General features: G+C 42.0%; 1 protein-coding gene across 2 annotated transcripts in view; it reads right to left on the bottom strand.

Annotated features, from left to right (window-relative positions):
- Positions 1-13,683, bottom strand: part of LOC127446745 (lysine-specific demethylase 6B-like) — a 152,661-nt gene extending 138,978 nt beyond the window's left edge. For both annotated transcript variants that reach the window (XM_051707916.1, XM_051707935.1), the window contains exons 1-2: positions 13,121-13,683; positions 8,824-9,034 (exon numbers count right to left, since the gene is read on the bottom strand). The gene's annotated coding sequence lies outside the window, so the exon portion shown is untranslated. The remainder of the gene's footprint in view (positions 1-8,823; positions 9,035-13,120) is intronic.
- Positions 13,684-21,263: the final 7,580 nt, after the last annotated feature.

The following is a 21,263-nucleotide window of genomic DNA, read 5'->3' as shown; positions in this document are numbered from 1 at the left end:
TGCCTTATATCTGGGAGCGACAGCGCATTCATTCTGTAATTAATCGTGTATGTGAGTGCGCTATATGAACCAAAAGTGTCAAAAAACCTGCTCAAAAACAGTTCAAGTTTGTATTCGACTTCCTTGCTCTGCAAAATCTACGCAGGCTTTGGCTCTGGCATTTTTTAGAATGACCAATGAAACATTTGACATAGTCCAGTTATAAGCTAATTATTTAGTCACATGACTAGTTTTTCATGCGCATTTACACTGCTATATAAATTCTATTAAAGTTTAGGCTATACTGTAAACGTGTTTCTATCATAATTTATAGTCTTTCTCTTGAAAAAAAAAAAATGTATCTACCTCAAGCGAGCATATCTTTTTTTTTTTTTAAGGAATGCACCGATCCGATACCTGGATAGGTATAGGCTCCGATACAAACATTTAACGAATCGGGTATCGGTCCAACGAGCCTGATCCAAATCAGATACTGTGCGTTAGTCATGTTCGTTACTGTCAAGCTCCGAAAAATGACATAAAAGCACCATTAAAGTAGTCCATATGGCTTGTGTATTATAAAAATCTAAAAGTTATCATTATTAATGAGCACTGTAATTTCAAAAAATGTCACAGTACACTTCACAGCAGATGCACTGGAGGTCAGATTATACATTATCAAACATATGTGGTTTTTAGACATTTATAATGATTGATTATGATAGATAAGATGCGATTGTGAATCCTATTGCCTGGTATGTGCGCCGCCATATTGTCTACATTGCAGTGCAGCATGGGATTCTGAGCTCGTCATGGCATAGAAACATAGAAGGTTCTAAAAAGCTAGCCCTTCCACTTTCCCAGCCCCGGAAGTGGTGAGAATGAGTGACAGACGGAATGGGAGAAGGCTCAAATAGAATAAACTAGTTTATACTGTATATTCTTTCGTCAGAAAACACCGCTGCAGCGCTGCATCAAAACAGCCAGCTTCGACGGTAACGGCTTTATACTTTTATTCTGTGATTATTTGAATGTTTTTAACATAATAAATAAAGATATTGTAATGTTAAAAAGACTATTTGAGCGGCTGATTCATTATGACAACCGCTTCAGTCCCACTCTGCTGGTAATCAGCAGCATGAATGCAGATCGAACCGGTTTGATTGTACATATATGAGCCCAGCCAAGTGTAATCACACACACAGTTTGATCATACGTTTGAAAGGTTTAGGTCCACATACAAGTAAAAAATAATGTGCAAAGAAAACTGGCTTATTTTCTACTGAAGACTTTCATTGGAATTACAGTTAATTTTGCTGCAGCATTATCCAGTAGAATAAAGATACATTTATATTGAAATAATGTCTAGTTAGATGTTTGTGATTCTTTACATATAAAAGAGTACCCCAATCAGTTCCACACAGAGAGGTACAAATATTGTACTGATTAAGAAAAAACAACAGCATTTTTTATGTGATACCCCAATTCGCACAAAAATATGGAGATGGAAACCTAGCTTCTGTGAACGAACTTCTCTCAAAAAGCTCAGGAATGTGCAACAGACGTCATTGTTTTACTATACTTACAAAGGTGTGCAATTTCAAGGTGAACCCAGTGCTTTTTTGCTAATTGCTAAACTTTTAAACAGAAAGACATGAATAGTATTTTTGAACAGTTTGTTTAAAATTATGTACACTCACATGCGATGAAGACTAAAGTCATATCAGTCTTTGAGAAAAAGCTTCTTTACATGGTGCTGGGTGCATATTCATGAGCGCTGCCATTCTGAGATCATATGATCAGCCGAATATTACTAGCTTTATCTTGATAAGCACTTTTTCACTTACTGAATAAATTACACAATGCTGACTGCAAAGAGTGCATTTCAACAGTCAGTATGTGAGAACACTACAGTACAGTGTCTCAGACATTTTCCAAAAACAGGAACCAAGATAAAAATCTGAGTAAAATAACAGAACAATAAAAAGTGAATAAAATAGCTGTGTCTCAGACGACATTCAGCGGTGTGAAGAGTTATGTGCCATTCAAGGCATTCAAGGAGAGAGGGATGTGTGTCTATAAAGGTGACACTGTTGACAGTGTGGACATGGCAGATGACTGACAGTCTTGTCATAGTGATTGATATTATGTCCTAATAGCTGCATGCTGTCATATGTTTACCAGAAACACTGCAATAACTCTCTCTCTCTCACACGCACAATCTAATTTACTTCAGTCCAGTCCAGATTCAACAGCGTCCCATTTAATCCACAGCCGACACATCCATCTCTCCACTCCTGAAGGACATGCTCTCTGAACCCCTCCTCTTTCTCACATATCACCAAATACTGCTTATTGAAAATCTCCAGTCATCTCTCATATAATATACAAGAACTTCTCAACTAGTTTTGCTTAAGGAGGAATGTTTTACATTGGACATCAAGCAGCAACTCATGATTAAACTAAACCCATAATTTGTGTTTAACATATCCTTGACCAATTTTTTTTACTCTTGTATTGTTTTGTTCATGGTTTTCCAGAATGTCACACAACCTAACCATGTTGACATCAGCCTAATTTGGCTAGCTTCTACCAAGTGACAGATAAATTTGTGCCAGAATACAGTAGAGCCTTTGAAGTCAACAACAAAAGATATGTAAAGTGTTTCCTCCTCCCTTTCTCAAACATGGAGACTGGGACAGAGGGGCTCTGCCCAAGGAAGACGCAGTTTGCCAGCAGGGAAACAAACTAGCGTAAGATATAGATCGCATGGGGTTAGCCTTACAGGGAACCGCCACATGCGGAGCACCTACCCCAGAACAGTGCTCTTAGTTATCCTGTGTACTGGGCTGGCAGCGAGTCTCTCCGAAAACTCGACTGCCACAGGGCTCGGAGGAAGTCAACCAGGGAACAAAGTTTGTGAACACTACTGGGAATTAATGCCACACGTCTTCAGCTCCAAGGGAGGTGGAAGGCGCTATGTGCAAGCGATACACCCGGCAAGCTGTCCTGGGCTTATCTGCTTGTGTTGCGTGCCACTACCTGGGACAAAACCGGTTCCACCCGGAGGTTGTAGAACCTTGCACAGGTGTTGGGTGTTGCCCAGCCTGCTGCTCTGCAAATGTCTGTTAGAGAGGCACTCCTGGCCAGGGCCCACGGAGCCTCTACACCCCTGGTAGAATGGGCTGGTAGCCCTACTGGGGGCGGCATGTCCTAGACGACATAAGCCATAGTTATGCCATCAATGAGCCAGTGGGCGATCCTCTGCTTGGAGACAGCGCTTCCTTTCCGCTGTGCACCAAAGCAGACAAAGAGCTGCTCAGAGATTCTAAAGCTCTGCGTGCGATCCAAATAGATGCGTAAAGCGCGCACCGGACACAGCGACGACAGGGCTGGGTCTGCCTCCTCCTGGGGCAGTGCTTGCAGGTTCACCACCTGGTCCCTAAAGGGGTGGTGGGAACCTTGGGCACATAGCCCGGTCAGGGTCTCAGGATCATGTGAGAGTAACCTGGACTGAACTCCAGGCACGTTTCGCTGACAGAGAATGCTTGCAGGTCACCTACCCTCTTGATGGAAGTGAGCGCAGTCAGGAGGGCAGTCTTCAAGGAGAGTGCCTTACGCTTGGCTGACTGCAAAGGCTCAAAGGGGGCTCTCTGTAGACCCTGAAGAACTACAGAGGTCCGATGAGGGAACAAGGCGCGGTCTGGAGGGATTCAGCCTCCTGGCGCCTCTTAGGAACCTGATGATCAGGTCGTGCTTCCCTAAGGACTTACCGTCAACTGCGTCATGGTGTGCTGCTAAGGTGGAAGGGGACAGCCTCCCTTCCAACCTCTCCTGCAGGAAGGAAAGTACTGATCTAACTGCACATCTCTGGGGGTCTTCTCGACGGGAAGAACACCACTTAGCGAACAGACACCACTTAAAGGCATACAGGCGCCTCGTAGAGGGGGCCCTAGCCTAAGTGACTGTGTCCACCACCGCAGATGGTAGACCGCTTCCCGCGTCCCGTCCAGGGGCCAGACATGGAGATTCCAGAGGTCTGGGCGCGGGTGCCAGATGGTGCCCCGTCCCTGAGAAAGAAGGTCCTTCCTCAGGGGAATTCGCCAGGGGGGAGCTGTCGCGAGGAGCGTGAGGTCCGTGCACCATGTCTGGGCGGGCCAGTAGGGTGCTACCAGGATGACCTGCTCCTCGTCCTCCCTGACCTTACACAGGGTCTGTGCAAGCAGGCTCACTGGGGGAAACGCATATTTGCGCATGCCAGGGGGCCAGCTGTGTGCCAGCGTGTCTATGCCGAGGGGGGCCTCGGTCAGGGCGTACCAGAGTGGGCAGTGGGGAGGATTCTTGGGAGGCGAACAGGTGCACCTGTGCCTGTCGAATCGACTCCAAATCAGCTGGACCACCTGAGGGTGGAGTCTCCACTCTCCCCTGAGGGTAACCTGTCGTGACAGCGCGTCCACTGTAGTGTTGAGTTTGAGCGCAATTAAATGCAAAATGTAACAAAAAGATGGAGATCTGCTTACCAGCTCCAGAGCAGCGGGTTTTGTTGTCCCTGGGTCACCCGTCTAAAGGGCGCTTTGAAACCTTTCATGGGTTCTGGGCGGCCGCGAGACGGGTGGTGTCTGCTTCCTGCGGTGGGCTCCATGCCGGGGCCGGGCCGAAGGGGCGGGCTGCGGCAGAGCCAGTGCAGTCACCACAGGGGGATGCCCTTGGCGATGAGTAGATGGAGTGCAGGATCTTGAGCCGCGCCGGGGCAGGATATGCCGGCTAGCATCCATCCACTGCTCTACCATCGAAAACTGCTGGGCAAAGTCCTCGACAGTGTCGCCGAATAGGCCCACCTTGTCTGCCTCACCCATCTCGACCAGGTTGAGCCAAAGGTGGCGCTCCTGGACCACTAGTGTGGCCATCGTCCGCCCGAGAGACCGCGCCGTAACCTCCGTCGCTCGGGTAGCGAGGTCGGTCGCCGAGCGCAGTACCTGCATCAATCCCAGGGCGGAACTACCCTCGTGCAGTTCCTTTAGCACCTTGGCGGACTTGCAGGAGAGCCATGGCGTGCAGGGTGGAGGCGGCTTGTCCAGCGGCACCGTAGGCCTTGGCCGTCAGAGACGACGTAAACCTACAGGCCTTGGACGGGGGCTTTGGGCACCCGCGCCAGGTGGCGGCGCTCTGCAGGCATAGGTGCACCGCAAGCGCCTTTATCCACCGGGGGATTGCCGAATAGCCCTTGGCCGCCCCACCATTGAGGGTAGTGAGGGCGGGGAAGCTGAAAAGATCAGGACCGGGCAGTAAAAAGGGCCTCCCATGACCTTGTCAGCTCTTCATGGACTTCCGGGAAGAAAGGAACGGGGGCGGGGCGTGGCTTTGAGCGGCGCCGTGAGCCCAGGAACCAATCACAGAGCCGCGAGGGTTCAGGGAAGAGCAGTGAGTTCCACTCTAGCAGACGCTCGCGGCTGCCCGGGAAAGCATGTCGTCATCTCCGCGTCAGCCTGTGACTGGGCAATCGACCCCGAAGGGAGGGGCCCAGCTGAGGCTTCCGACTGGACGAGCCCGCTCTCCGATGCTGCGCTCGAGAGCTCATCACTTTCGCGGGCTCCGAATAAAAGGTCGAAATCGCCATAAGACGAGCCGGTGGACTCATCCGGAAGCCCGATAGGGGCAGAAAAGCATGCTGGGGAATGGGAGGTCCGCAGGGGGATACCCGGCGGAGGCGGTCCCATTGGGGTCCCCAAATCGCCCCCAGTGCTAGCCGCGCTGGCCTCATACCCGTGGGTAAAAGGACCAAGGCGGGAGCCTCTGGGGTGGCTTGCTTTCTTACGAAGGCGAGCCGCGACCGCAACGTTGCCATGGACATATTCTCGCAATGAGAACATGACCATCCACGAACGCTGTCTCCGCGTGAGCAGTGCCCAGACACGAAAGACAGTGATCGTGATCATCAGAAGGCGAGAGATAACGAGCGCAACCAGAAATAACACACAATCGGAAAAGCATCTTTAAAAAGACGCGTCTTTAAAAAGACGTTCCGTGTGTGCCGCACTTTTGGAGAAATATATACTCTTTTAGAGGGGAAAAATGCTCTTTCAGAAAATATACTCTCTAGTTTTTCTGCCGAAGCGCCCAGGGGCGTTCTCTGCAGTGCACCAGTGCAGAGGAGGGAGAAGCCGCTGAAATGCGCCGTCAGATCCAGCAGAGGTGAATGAACAGTGATATTCAGCTCAATGAGCATGACCGTTCGGCTCCGAAGAGAAAATCTGAATGAGTGGTTGCATACCAGCTCCTTTTATACCTGTATGTCCAGGGGAGTGGCATGCAAATACCACTCGCCAATTTTCATTGGACTTTTATCAAAGACCAGAGGTGTCTCGGGCTCCCAAGAGTGACCCCTAGTGTCACTACATCGACACCAATGTCGAGTGAGTGACAGATAGGGAACATAATGACACAAAAAGGACAATCACATAGGTTTTTGAGTAAGGATCAAAGCCAATCACCCCTGGTGGTTTGGATGTAACATCACACCTGAATGGTTAAAAAAGGCTTTATCGGTACACTGTAGCAGACAACAAGCATCATTCAGAATGTTAAAACATTGTGCCTTAACAAGGACTCTTTCTTCTCTGTTCACCATCACAGTCGTGCAAGCGCATACTTGTACCCACACACTGATCAAGACCTTTGTGTATGTCAAACTTCGCATTCAGTAAGAGAAATTGAGAGCTCTTTGCATGGCTTACATCATTAAATAAATCAACCACTGTAATACAAACCCCAGATTGCACTTACAGACCTCTCAGTATTGCGGCCAATGAGAAGCAACCAAAGAGCAACCACCAAACAGTATCAGTTCTCCTCCGATGACAGAACAGCAGCGGAAACGAAACATGTATACATGTGTGTGCGTGTGTGTGTGTGTATGTATATGATTTATATATATATATTTCAATTGGACTTCATTGGACTAGCATTTCATCATTAATAACTGTTCTGTAGTAGTTGTAGTATAAATTGTATTATAATGAAACCCATAAAATGAAATTTAAATGAATAGTCTTGGTTAAATGCAACCTAAGCTCTACAGGCAGCATGCTGTTAATTGCCACAGAAAATAATGTTGATTCTTCCCGCAGTGTTAACAAATGAAAACATGTTTACAGTAATGCAATTATAATGGAAGTCTATCAGGCAACCATCCCAGAGAGTTTAAAAGCAGAAATGTGAAGCTTGTATTTTTGTTGAAGCCCTAACATGAAGTATTCAGTGAAAATATTTTTTATTTAAGGTGTAAAGTTACCTAATTTGACCTTCTGAGGTGGGATAACTTTTCTAGGTGGAGAAACTTCTGGTTAACCAAGATCCCTGTATCAATATTTTTATGAATCTATTTGTGAATTCATATCATATCCAATGGTTCAGTAATAAAGAACTAGGTAGTCTAAATCAGGGGTTTTCAAGGTGCAGGTGGGTTCTAGGTGGTTCATGGAAAATTTCAGAGAAAGAAAAAGTGTTCAATAATGTAAAACATTAATAATACTAATAATAATAAATATTTGCCAAATTTTACATCGTCATTTCAGTTTGATGAAAATATTTATCTTCAGGTTTTTACATTTAACATCACTAAAATATTATGTAGAAAAAAGAAGTCAGTAATTTTTTTCATGGAAAGGTATGCAAAAAAATGTCTACTCCCTTAAAGATATTGAAAGAAATAAGTGTCCTGAGATATCTCACCGGTCTCTGTGACAGCTGTACACTTTGTAAATAGCAAACAAAAATGTGTCCACGGACCGCGGACATTGACGCTTTTCACCTGTCAATCATTTTGCTCGTTCTCATAATGTTGTATTTGAAGCGGATCATTTAGGCTATTATTTATAATATTTGTCAGTTGAGGGTGCTGTTGTGCCACTGTTGAATTTGACAGCCACAGGAACAAACAATGCTGCTCCTTTGCTCTGTTTTGCTCTCAAAATTATCTTTGAAGGGCGGGGTTTTGGAATGAGGGTGTGTGGCTAATTCAACGGCTAATTCTCAGTCATGTAAAAGCTTCAGAATGCTAAAATCGCAAAAGTAAAATGAGTGTTTATAGAAATAAAAAAAATCACAAGTAGGTTAAATATTTTCCAGATTATATTTTAATTCTTTCTTTCACCTGTAGTACAATAATAATACACCAGAAAATAATTTAAATTGTCTTTATAACATCACATTTACAACTGTTCTCAAACAGTTTAAAATCGGTCTTTCAACTTTCTAAAATTTAGGAAGGGGGTCCCCCTCAAGGCAATCATCATATTTGGGGGTCTGTGGCATCAAAAACCCCTGATCTACATAAACACAATATTTGAGAATGGTGTTTACAGTGTGGTCAAAACCACTTTTAAGGTGAGAGAAAGATTGAAACTGAAAACGCATGATTCTCTCTCTCTCTCTCATGAACACACTGGGTCTCTGTCAGGTGTTTGGTGCAGTTTCAATCATGATCCGGTTATGATATTGTGGGGTACTGCGATATATTCAATCATGATAACATATGTATCGCAATATGAATAATATTGTGAAGTGATTGGCGATACTCAGCCCTACTTTTAACCAGACATTAACTGAAAATAATCCATTAATCTCAATTCCTTTAATCTTTCCTACTTGGAAATGCAATAAATGTGGTAAACTAATAAAGAGTTCACAATACTGTACTGTTTGTGCAGTATCTGAATATGGCAACAACAATGTGAATGTTTACTCTAGGAAAAACACTTTCCTGTGACACAACACTGGGATTAACACAGTGATCTACCTTGTGTGACAGGAGACAATTTAATCTTCAAGTTCATGCTAACTGACCTTTGTCTTCCCCCCTCCACTCCAGGCACGGTAGCTGTGCGGGTACCATCTATCCATCCTATCGGTCCACTTATAAAAGTGTGTTTTGACCGTCCCCTCCCATTGGCTGAGAGAAGGCAGTGTGTGCGTTCCGGTGGCCCTGTGAGTCCTTGAGTCTTCCTGAGAGACACTCATGTTGGCCATCCAAATCTCAACCACGGTGAACCAACATCTGTAAAAAGAAGACATATATAGATAAATAAAGATATTTGAGAATAATTTCTTTACTTAGTAGAGGATCTCATATCAGCCAAAAGATGTAAAGGAAAGTCATGGTCCACTAGCCTAAAAGACAAGAGCAATGGTACTTGTGTGATTGCACATTGCTCACACATTCAACAGTATTGGCATTTTTTATCCTAAGAAACATGCTTAGGGTAGTATAAAATCATAGTGTTTTTTGTTTTGTTTTTTAAACACAGTGTGCTTGTGAAGAAACAGGACAAGGTTTTATACTCCGTTAACAAAAGTATCCAACCAGCATCCATTTTCTAAGCATGTGCTGCCATCTAATGGTATTATTACTCTTTAATCACACAAAATCTCTCACTGCTCATGAAAAGTCTAATTTAAATATATAACTAAACAGAGATGTTTAAATCTGGTAGATTTGAAATGACTGTGTACATTTGTCTGGGACACGTAGTAATAAAGAGAAGTTTTACAATCAAATTTTTAAGGCAAGAATGAAATTTAGTTCATCTGGAAGTGTAACAAGAGAGATGACAATAAATTACAATTACAGCTGACAATAATGACTTCAACAATTTACAGTCCCAATTCCGAAAAAGCTGGGACAGTATGTAAAAAGCCAATAAAAACAAAAAGGGATGATCTGTACATTCGATTCCCCCTGTGCTATTTTGCAAGCACTACGACTTTACCTTGTGATTTAAAAAAAAAAATTTTTTTTAATATACACTCATTTGAAATCAGATGATTGCAACATGCTCCAAATACGTTGGGACAGTCGAGTGTTTACCACTGTCACCATTTCATCTAATAACACTTATTAGGCTAAGGACTGGGGCATTAAAGACACAAGTTTGTTTAATTTAGCTAACAGAATTTTCCCCTATTCATCCATCATGGAGGTTTTCAGCTGCACAATTGTACAAGGCCTTCGTTTTCATATTTTGCTCTTCATAATGTGCCACACATTCTCAATTGGAGACAGGGCAGGACTGCAGGCATGCCAATCTAGCTCCCGTAATCTTAAAGCAGCACTGTACTTGTAATCTGGGCAGTGCGTGATTTGGCGTTGTCCTGCTGGAAAATGCAGGGACGTGCCTGGAAAAAATGCTGGCATTAATTGTGCCCTCACAGATGTGCATGTTACCCATGCCATGGGCACTGACACACAACTATACCATGACAGACACTGGCTTTTAGAACTGACACTGATAACAGCTTGCATGGTCCTTTACCTCTTTGGCCCGGAGAACAGGACAGCTGGTTTTTTTCAAAAACTATTCAAAATGTGGACTCGTCGGACCACAAAACACAATTCCACTGTTTTACTTTCCATCTCAGATGAGACCGAGCCCAGAGAAGTCGGCAGCACTTCTGGACAGTGTTGATGTATGGCTTCTGCTTTGCATAGTAAAGCCTTAACTTGCATCTGTGGATGCAGCTGTGAATAATGATGAGTGACAAAGGTCTACCAAAGTATTCCTGAGCCCATATCATGATATTCATTATTCGCTTGATGGTTTTTAAGACTGTGATGTCTGAGGGATCGGAGATTGCATGCAATCAGAAGTGGTTTTCGGCACTGCCCTTTACGGACAGAGATTTAACCAGAGTCCTTGAATCTTTTAACTATATTGTACACTGTGGAGGGTGTACTGCCCAAAATCCTTCCAATTTGAATATTGTTCTCAAAGTGCTGGATTATTAGCTGACACATCTGTTGGCAAATCTGCGAGCCTCAACCCATCCTTGCTCTTGAAGGACTATACTTTTTTAAAGGCTTCATATATGCTATAACAAGATTGCCTCACCTGTTTAACATCTCCTGTTTCACATCACCTTGTTATTTCAACTTGTCAGATTGTTATAATTGTTATTAGAGAGTTTCTCTCTCATAAAGACCTTGAACTTTTTGTTTTTAAAATTCTGTTGTTTTTAAATGTGCTTTATAAATAAAGTTTGACCCCAATCTCAACTTTTTTGGAGCATGTTGCAATCATTTTATTTGAAATGAGTGTCTATTAAAAAAAAAAAAAAAAGTTAAATTCACAAGGTAAAACATCAAATAATGTGTTGTTGAGCTTTCAAGATAGTATAGGGTGAATCAAATTTACAAATCACTCCTTTCTGTTTTTATTAGCATTTTCCATACTGTCCCAACTTTTTTTGGAATTGGGGTTGTACAATAATTCCATCAGAGTAATGAGTACAAACAGTATAAACAAATACAGTGCTGAGCAAAAACAGTCTACTGAGAGATATTCTGTACTACGCGCTGAGTCACAACAAACTAGCAACTACATTACCCCAGTAATCCTGGCTTGATGTAAAGTGTTTGAAAGTTGAGGCAGTGAAAACATGAGACTGTTGTTGGGATCGGTGCGACAGCCGAAACCTTACTGGGGATTGTGATGGTTGCTAAATGCCGTGAAGTACTTGAAACAGGGGGTGTTTTCCAAACAGCATTTTTGTGCCCTTGTAGGGCACTCCGGGAAGGGGACGCCACTCGAAGAGTTGTTCCAAACAAAAGAAAGAACGTTTATTTTTTCACAAAGGGCCCTTTTACAAGACTTTTACTGAAGGGTACATTCAAACTGTAATGCCATGCTCTCTTTAGAGAGCCCACATTAAGAGCTTTGTCCTTTGTAGTGAGCAGGGCATAGGGATGGTCACTTTCGGTTGGAATTTGCCCAGGGACTGAGGTTTGAGATGGTTCCTAGATGGTGGAAGGTTACTGAATCAGTAGGTGTATAATCAATGTTGAAAGATTAGATACAATGATATTTGCAGTAAATCACATTGGGAAGGTGTCCTCCAGATCCAATGTGTTTGTTTTTTGTATAACATATGATGTTAAACAAATGGAGAAAGGTAATTGAATGTATCATTCCTGCAAGGGGGGGCAATGACCCCAAACATTTGCCTTCTGATTCCCCCTCCCCGACTGACAGCAGAACCATCAAGGGGCACTCTGCCCCACCAAAGACCGCATCCTAGTACCGGATTATTAACCTAGTAAATAATTAACATTAATAATGCTAACATAGCAGTGGTGTGAAACATCACATATGTAACTTGGACCCCAGTGATGTGACAACTGTGAAAATCCATGTGAGAGTCCGGCATCACCAGCTTGAAAACATTTGTGGAGGTAGTCCCTCCCCAAATCATGGCAGATTTCACAATCTAGAAAGATCCAGCAGCAGGATGTGCTTGAGGAACTGTTAAACAGACCTGCAGCGCGCCCTAGTGGTCCTTAAAGGGAAAGGAAAGGAAAAGGGGGCGGCGACGTACAGTAAGCAGTCAGAGAGGAAGAGAAAAAACACGCCACAAAAAATAATCAAATGTTCTTCCTGGAAAATCTCAGATCCCGCCACAACTTCACCACATGACATTTCCATAAGAAAATGCGACACTCTTCCTCGAGTAGCGCAATCGGGCCCAAATCCCGTTCAACGACCGCGATTATCTAACATGTAGTTAACTATTAAAAACCCTCTCTCTCACACACACAACACGAATGCGACTTTTACATTACAGGATGTTCACTGGCATGCTTTAAATAAAACTAATATATATATATATATATATATATATATATATATATATATATATATATATATATATATATATATGCACGGGTTGTACTATTCCCGATAGGATACCACATGATTGCACAATGTTAAACTCCCACGGTCTTCCCGTAAAGCGGTTCATATTAACTATGATCTCACCAGTGTGTGTTACTGGTAAAGGATGGGCAACTTTATCCACCACTCATTTCGAAACCTTCCCTCAGTTACTTTTGTGTTTGCTTGCAACTGTCAAATATTGACTCTGAATGGCATCAACCTGCATGTTCAGACTCTCCCACTGCAAGGAAATAAAAGTCGAGAATTTAACACGCATCTGATTTGAATCCACGCTGCACGCGTTTCGCTGCGTTTCATACCTAGTGACTGATGGCAACACACCTATTAGAACACGTCATGTCATGAGAAGCTAAACAACATAAAACTGTAATATGAACAGTGATAAATAAAGTATAGAAAGTATCAGTCTTTACCTGCTAAAGCACGGAGGGTCAGACTGGGAGGTGGCTTCTTCTCGCATGTCCTCATTGTAAAAAAACAAAAAAAACTCAAAAGCAACTACGCAGTTTCTTTCCTCTCGCGCGCGTTGAATTAACGCAGCAGACCGCGATCCGCCAGCACCTTCATGATGTCACTAATCTGCACATTGTAAACGCGCTCGTGCACATTTTAAAAAATGTCGGCGTGGATGTGGACTGTCCGCGCAGTTGCTATATGAAACCACTGTAAAATGAGATGATGTGACAAACATCAGCGCGCATTATTCCAGAGTCTTCCCCTCCAAAACAGCGTGCACATATCTCACGACTTCTCTCTTCTTTGGCAAAGCGAGGATGTTGCCAAAAAATTGTGCCGCGGCGCGAGTCCCTTATGTCCACTTATGAGATGCATTTTAATGTGGTGGAGATGCGCGTGTGGAAATTGCGCAGTTTTTAATCCGCTGCAAACGCAGGCACTCCCCTCTCTATGTCCTATGTTTTCTCCAGCACTCTTTCTAGCAGCTTCCCTTCTTCTCCTTATTCCTTCTCCTCCTCCCTCTCTCGTTTCCCCCCTCAAGCAGGTTTATTTTCGGTGGAAGTGTCTCTTGGACCCGCACCGCCCCGCCTCCGTTTCTCCGGAGCGCTCGAGACTTCCAAATTCCACCATCACTCACTCCATCTGGAACTGCACCGACCCGACTATGGTGTCCATTCCCAGGGTTTGGGAATAATACTGCGATGATGTTAATGTTGATGGGGACGAATTGAGTTGTATTGAGTGCCTTTTCCAGTGAACTACACCATTCTGTAATTAGATAAGACAAACTTTGATGGTTGCTTGACAAAGTCTTGTTTAAAATATTATAAAAATGTCAAGGTCATTACTAAGTGGTTGCTAGATTGTTCTGACTGGTTGCTAAGTGCTGCTAGGCTGTTCTAGCTGGTTGCTAGGGTCTTCTGGTTGGTTGCTAGGGTTCTCTAATGGGTTGCTGGGGTGTTCTGGCTGGTTGCAAGGTGTTAATATGGTGTTCAAGCTTGTTGTTAGAGTGTTGATGGATAGATCAGTGGAAGTCTATGAGATTTTTGGGATTTTCGATTGTCTCAGGAATACCAAAAATCCGATCAGTTAGAAAAGACAAGCCCTGCGTATGAAACCGTATACAGTATGGAATGAAATATGTGCCATTGGGACTTTGAACTTGAATTTGAGGACTTGAATTTGAAGATGTTTACTTGAACTTGAATTACATCAGACTTGAAATTCAAATGTATGTGGCATGAATACACTGATTTAGGTTGATAGCTGATCTTTGCTGCTGTTTTTTAAAAAAATATTTTTTTTATTAATGATCTACATAACACCCAGGGGATACATTAATCTTTGCTGACCGACCTTCCAATCCAGACCTGACTTATATTAAGTTAACGTTAGTTTCGCAGCTGCTACGATTTGGACACCTGCACTCAAGCCACGTCCAACTTACCATCTAAACTCAAAAAATTAAATAAAAGTAGAGTAGACTATCTAGCAAACTTGACTTTACACAGAAGGTGGTTGGCTCGTGAAACACAGCAAACATTGGCTTACTGCCTTTTGGAACCTGTGGCAAGCAATGATCTGATAAACATTTAATGCATCTAACAACCTGATTACCAATCACAATAATTACGTCTGGAGTTTGCATCAGGGCAAAACAAGTAATTTATGCTAGAGACAGGTTGTGACTCTCATTCAGCCATGATCCACACTTCTCGGCTGGTAAAACAGTACATTCTATAGGTATGCATGCGACAAGTATGAATAGATTTCTGACATACTTATCCCGGGGACGTGGGTATTTAACCGTGACTCAATATATGACATAATAACAACAACTGTGAAAATAATCCCCTCTGGTTTGGCTAAACAAGCACCATTGCAACACAAATAACAACTCTTTTTTGTTGTTGTTGGTATAAATAGAGCTTATTGAAAAGACCCATATAACTTGTGGTTCTCCGCAGTTCTTTTAAATCCAGCATTTTTAACGTGACATCAGTTGTCAAGTGTCCATTCGATCCTCACTTCATTATCACGCCGGAAATAGTAGGTCATCTTGGTATTTCTAGCATACTGTTTTATTAATACTGAGGATTCGGACATACTACATTGGCATACTGTTTTTTGGCATACTATATAGTAGGGAAGTATGGATATTCGGACAGAGTGATAGGGTGCGTCTCAATCAGCTCCCTTGTTCAGTAGTCAGGGCACTGACCAGACAGATGGCCATTTCTAGTCTCAATTGTAAAATCGTACTGAAATGTTCGCTCCCTAAAAATGACCAGAATGCACAAAAAATAAAATAAAAATAAAAATACATAAATAAATCAGGGAGCATTGTTGCTCAATATGTTCCCTTATCGTAAAACGTCATCATGTCTTCAGAAGTCTTTCAAGTTGTAAGAAGACGAGCACAAGTGTAAAACAATGAAGTCAAAGCCTTATTTTACATTTAAAAGAGATGTTGTTTGCAATGTCTTTTATTCATAATTGCATTAAAGGAAAACTTTAAATATTAATGTTGTTAAAATAAGCTTAAAAATACACTCATTTTTATTTTTATTTATTTGTCCTTTTTCTTGAATAATAACACTGTACGTTTGAATATCTACAATGAAATGCATGACAGTGTCATTTATCCAACTTTTTCTTGAATGTGGAGGTGTTCCACGATTCGCCTGTTTTCAGTTTCTGGTCTCCAGTGTTTTCACCCACATCGGCGTATATTCTTAGCGAGAATGTGATGTTTAAAGTATTACATTTGTAAAAACTGTCAAAAAAACATGTGGCTATATAGTCAAGATGACTTTTTTTATTGACAGTGCCTCAAATGATTATGTAGATGATATGAAGCGATGGTCCGAGGTTAGTTATGTTGATATCATGAACTACTTTGAGTTATTATGACAGCCAACAACTGCACAAGTTGAGCCTGAAATTAATTTTTACTCCAAATAAAACTGAAATAGTTGTTGTTCCCCATCTGGATCACTTGTTTCGGTAGTTTTTACATTGTGTCTCGAGACCTGAAACAGAAAACAGACAATAAGAATCATCATGGCGACACCCAGTGGTTGCTTGGGAAAACTGTGGATACGGCAGTGTTGTTGATTAATACCAACTGTTTTAATGTGCAAACTCATAATTGTGTCGTGGGTGATTAATGGGATAGTTCACCCAGAAATGAAAATTCTCTCATCTACTCACCCTCATGCCATCCCAGATGTGTATAACTTTCTTTCATCTGCTGAACACAAATTAAGATTTTTAGAAGAATTTCTCAGCTCTTTTGGTCCATATAATGCAAGTGAATAGGTGCCAAAAGATTGAAGCTACAAAAATCACACAAGTCAGCATAAAAGTAATCCATATGACTCCAGTGGTTAAATCCAAATCTTCAGATTCAATATGATTGGTGTGGGTGAGAAACAGATCACTTTCACATTCTTCTTCTTGTGTTTTTTGCATATTGTCACCTACTGGGCAGGGAGAAGAATTTCAAGCAAAAAAAGTACTTAAATATTGATCTGTTTATCACCCACATCTATCATATCGCTTCAGAAAATATGGATTAAAACACTGGAGTCGTATGGATTACTTTTATGCTGATTTATGTGCTTTTTGTAGCATCACAATTTTGGCACCCATTCACATGCATTGTATGGACCTACAGAGCAGAAATATTCTTCTAAAAATCTTTGTTTGTGTTCTGCAGAAGAAAGAAAGTCATACACATCTGTGATGGCATGAGAGTGAGTAAATAATGCGAGAATTTTCATTTTTGGGTGAACTATCCCTTTTAAGCATCCCAGTGCTCAGTGGATGAACACCCTTGCCAGTGGCTGAATTCGTATTCACGATATACTGATTTACGACATAGGGAGCTGATTGAGACACACCCATAGCAACCCTATTCAGAACTGTCTGAAGGTCTGTGCCAAGTTTGGTATATGTAGCTTAAAGCTCTAGGAGTTACAATTGATCATTTTGGTCTTGGTTTGGAGTTTTTGATCAAAATAAAAACCCTATACATAGTCTGTAGAATAACAGTATGTTGGCTTAATGAATGCAAGTTTGCATATGGTATGGTGATACTTATGTTCGAATACAGAGTGAAGGCACGTGTGTATGTACAGTTTTGGCTGTATATATAAACCTGGACCATACTAGTTGTTCATTTGTCTAAAATGATCTCACTGATATAGAGAAAACTCTACATAACTGACTTCTGAGCCTGGACCTCATTAGTAAAACTGGCTCATAAATTGGCCAGTCTAAGTCTATGAGAGGTCCTCACACTGATATAGTGATAGTTAAACAAACCTGTGTGTGTCTGTGTGTTCAGTATAGAATGTCAGAGTTGTTTTTTTTACTGTGATAATTGAATACAAAGATGGAAGATGTCTAATCCAGTACTTTACAGAGAAAAGCTAACTCAATTATGTTGGTTCAAATGTAGCGAGACTTGGGACTAATGTCCCTGTGGGAAGGAGATCACTCAAAACCCAAATCAAATTGTCCACTTGTCTTCAGCTGGTGATTTCAGGCTGTTATTAAGTCCTCATCTGGTGTCTGTGAGGATGTGGAGGAGGAGGGTACTGAGAGATAATCTGGATAAACTAATTCGGTCATTCTGTAGCCCCTCTCCTGAGCGGCTTGGCTGCAACAAGTGTCAGATTCATGTGAGGACATGCGAGTTGTTTCTTGTGAACAGCCCTCTCACAGCGTGAATGGGTCTGAGGTGGGAACATTCTGCTGATGAATAAACCCTGGGGACTTCATCTTCCAGTTTAGGACTCAAAAGATGTCTTTCTCTCCCTTCTTTCTAACTTCCATTTTTTTTTTTAATACAAAAAATCTGAAGTACTCTAAGAGATTACAATGGCGCCTTGGAGGCCAATTTGAATGTGAATTCAACATGTTGCTATGAGCACCCCAACAACCAGTTAGAGGTACAGAGACACACAGACCTGTGGCTGAATAAAGAGCTCCTTACAGTCTGAGCAAGTCTGGCTCTTTCAGATGAGGATGGCAGCCTGAATGCAGTCTTACACTAAGGCCACCCTCACTCTCTCTTTATCTTTCTCTTCTTTTCCCTCTGAACTATTCTTCTGTTCAAGTTGCTCTGCTCTCACTTGTTTCCCTCAATCTTATGAGTGTCCTGAGAATATCTTTGCTTCTTTCCACCTCCAACTCCAAGAAAAAATAAGAAAAATACACGAAGAGCAAAGCAGACAGAAGAAAATCAATAGGTTTGAACCAACAAAATAATCACTTTCATTTCTTGTCATAGAAAAAGACAGCCATCATGAATGCTCTAAAATGTAGGTCACTGTCTTTAAAAAAAAAAAAAAAAAAAAAAAAAGAAAATACATTTTTGAGCAGCAGAATTTAAATCAGAAATGTTGAGACCTTTCAGTCTTTGCTTTAGGAAAAAGAAAAATGTAGAAGGAGAAATTTAAGTCAACATGAGATTGGCATTCGGAACCCCTTTTACTTCCGTAATGTAAAGTATTTCTAAATGAAATAGTACTTGCTTGTAGGGCTGCACTTAATTTTATCCATTTTATAATCATAGATTGTGAAAAGTCAGGGCAGTCTCATGACAAATACGTCATCGTAGCGAAATTTGCTTGCGCCACCATCCAAACATTGTCATTAAGTTTGGATGATCCCGTCAATGCTTGGCAATTGTCTGATTTATCATGTGTTTAACCACAATATGTTTCATTTTAGTTATAAAAATGAGTTTAGTTACATTATACTATCATATTGATATTAACATCACCTAAAACAACCCCATTCTTAAATCTTACCACTTATAAACAATATAAAAATTATAATAGGCAGATAAATGCATTCACAATCATTTTATTTACATTATAATATAGATATTTTTGAACACCTAACCACACCCCACCCCACGCCTAAACCTAACCAATAATATAAAAACATTATAACCAACCAACAGTATAAAGCATGTAACAAGCGGCACGAGTACAAATCACAACAATTTATTCATAAAATGTCAAAAAAGCATTCTAAAATTATTCCAGACGACTCATGCTGCATTTAAAGTCTGAAACCATATGACCATTCCAGAATAGAACTGGAGGTTTTAATAGCTGAAAATCTTCCTCTCCATCAAGTCAGTCGCATCTCATTCAAAAATATTTGTCCAAACATTAGCATGTCGCAATTGGTCACAAGACACACAAGAACCAATGGTACTTCACATCACTGACGTCAAAGCTTGTTGAGATGGCAAATCTTTAAAAAAAAAAAATTGTATCCTCTTTTCTCTCCAATTTGGAATGCCCAATTCCCACTACTTAATAGGTCCTCATGGTGGCGCAGTTACTCACCTCAATCCGGGTGGCAGAGGACAAGTCTCAGTTGCCTCTGCTTCTGAGATTGTCAATCCGCGCATCTTATCACGTGGCTCGTTGTGAATGACACTGCGGAGACTGCTAGCATGCGGAGGCTCATGCTACTCTCCACGATCCACGCACAAATTACCATGCACCCTACTGAGAGAGAGAAACACTAATCGCGACCACGAGGAGGTTACCCCATGTGACTTTACCCTCCCTAGCAACCGGGCCAATTTGGTTGCTTAGGAGATCTGGCTGGAGTCACTCAGAACACCCTGGATTCGAACTCACGACTCCAGGGGTGGTAGTCAGTGTCAATACTCGCTGAGCTACCCAGGCCCCTGAGACAGCAATTCTGAATGTCAAAGACCCCGTTTACAACTGGTATTAAGATGCATCTCGGATGATCTGATCACAAGTGGTCAGGTGAGACACATCGCTGTTTACACCTGGTCGCTTAAATGCGTCTCCTCCTGTGAGCACTTGTGATCAGATTTGGAGGGGAGGGACTCTGTTTCATGACGACATATATCAATCATTATTGTCAGTGTGTTACCGCATGATATTAAAGTGCAACAAAGTCCAAAAAGACAAAGAAAGCACAAAAGAACTGGCTCATTGTTTCTCCCAGATGCAGCTGAAATTATCTGTTATTTTAATGGATTTACCTGTATTAACTGAGCTGCAGATGTGTGTGCTTGTCATCTGTGTCACTGCATGTTGATCTCAGACACACTGAAAAAGATCAGAAGTTCTCATGTTTGTGTATGTATCCGCTTTTTCAAATTTGGTGATTGGACAGTTTTTTCCTATTAAAGCTGCTTGTATCCGGCAAAGTTTAATCTCTTGTTTTAGTGCAGCAGTTGATTGACAGGTGAGGGGGTGGTGCTTCACTGCTGTCGCATCAGGATGGATTAGAGTTTACACCTCAAATGCGATGTGGTCACATGCGTTTTTGACTACCTTCATACATTATATGGCCAAAAGTTTGTGGACACCATATGTGCTTGATGAACATTTGATTTCAAAACCTTAGGCATCAATTTCCCCCTTTGCTGTAATAACAGCTTCCACTCTTTTGGGAAGGCTTTCCACTATACTGTATGTGGTAACATGGCTGCAGGGATTTGCTCTCATTCAGACACAAGGCTATCAGTGAGGTCAGGAACTGATGTTGGTCGATGGGGCCTGACTTACAGTTGCTGTTCCAGTTCACCCCAAAAGTAATCAGTGGGGTTCAGGTCTGGGCTTTTGTGTAGGCCAGTCAATTCTTCCATGCCAGACACAGTAAACCATTTCTTTATGGACCTCAATTTGTTCATAGGGGCATTGTCATGCTGGAACAGAAAAGGGCTATCCCCAAACAGTTGCCACAAATTTGGAAGCACACAAAGCCCAAGCCATTACATAAAGAAACATTAAGATTTTTGTTTACTGGATTTAATGGAGTAACCAAATTCGTTAATTAGAAGGGAGTGTCAACAAACTTTTGGCCATATGGTGTATGTGGTTTTGTGATCTGATCACAAAATGTTTTAGACCCCGTTTAGAACTGTATTTAGCGCTGACCACACTGAAACGCATCTTAATACCAAGTGTAAACAGGGTCTAAATGAGCGTGGGTTGGGACCTCACTGTTAAGGCGAATGGTAATGCTGATTGTTACTGAAAGACTTAAAGTTGGGTCTGTTCCTCACACAAAGCAATCACGCGGCATTGA

The sequence above is a fragment of the Myxocyprinus asiaticus genome, chromosome 1 (assembly GCF_019703515.2).
Source record: "Myxocyprinus asiaticus isolate MX2 ecotype Aquarium Trade chromosome 1, UBuf_Myxa_2, whole genome shotgun sequence".
In the NCBI taxonomy this organism is placed as follows: Eukaryota; Metazoa; Chordata; class Actinopteri; order Cypriniformes; family Catostomidae; genus Myxocyprinus; species Myxocyprinus asiaticus.
Note: the sequence above shows the minus strand (reverse complement) of the source record. Positions and strands in the feature narration are given on the sequence as shown.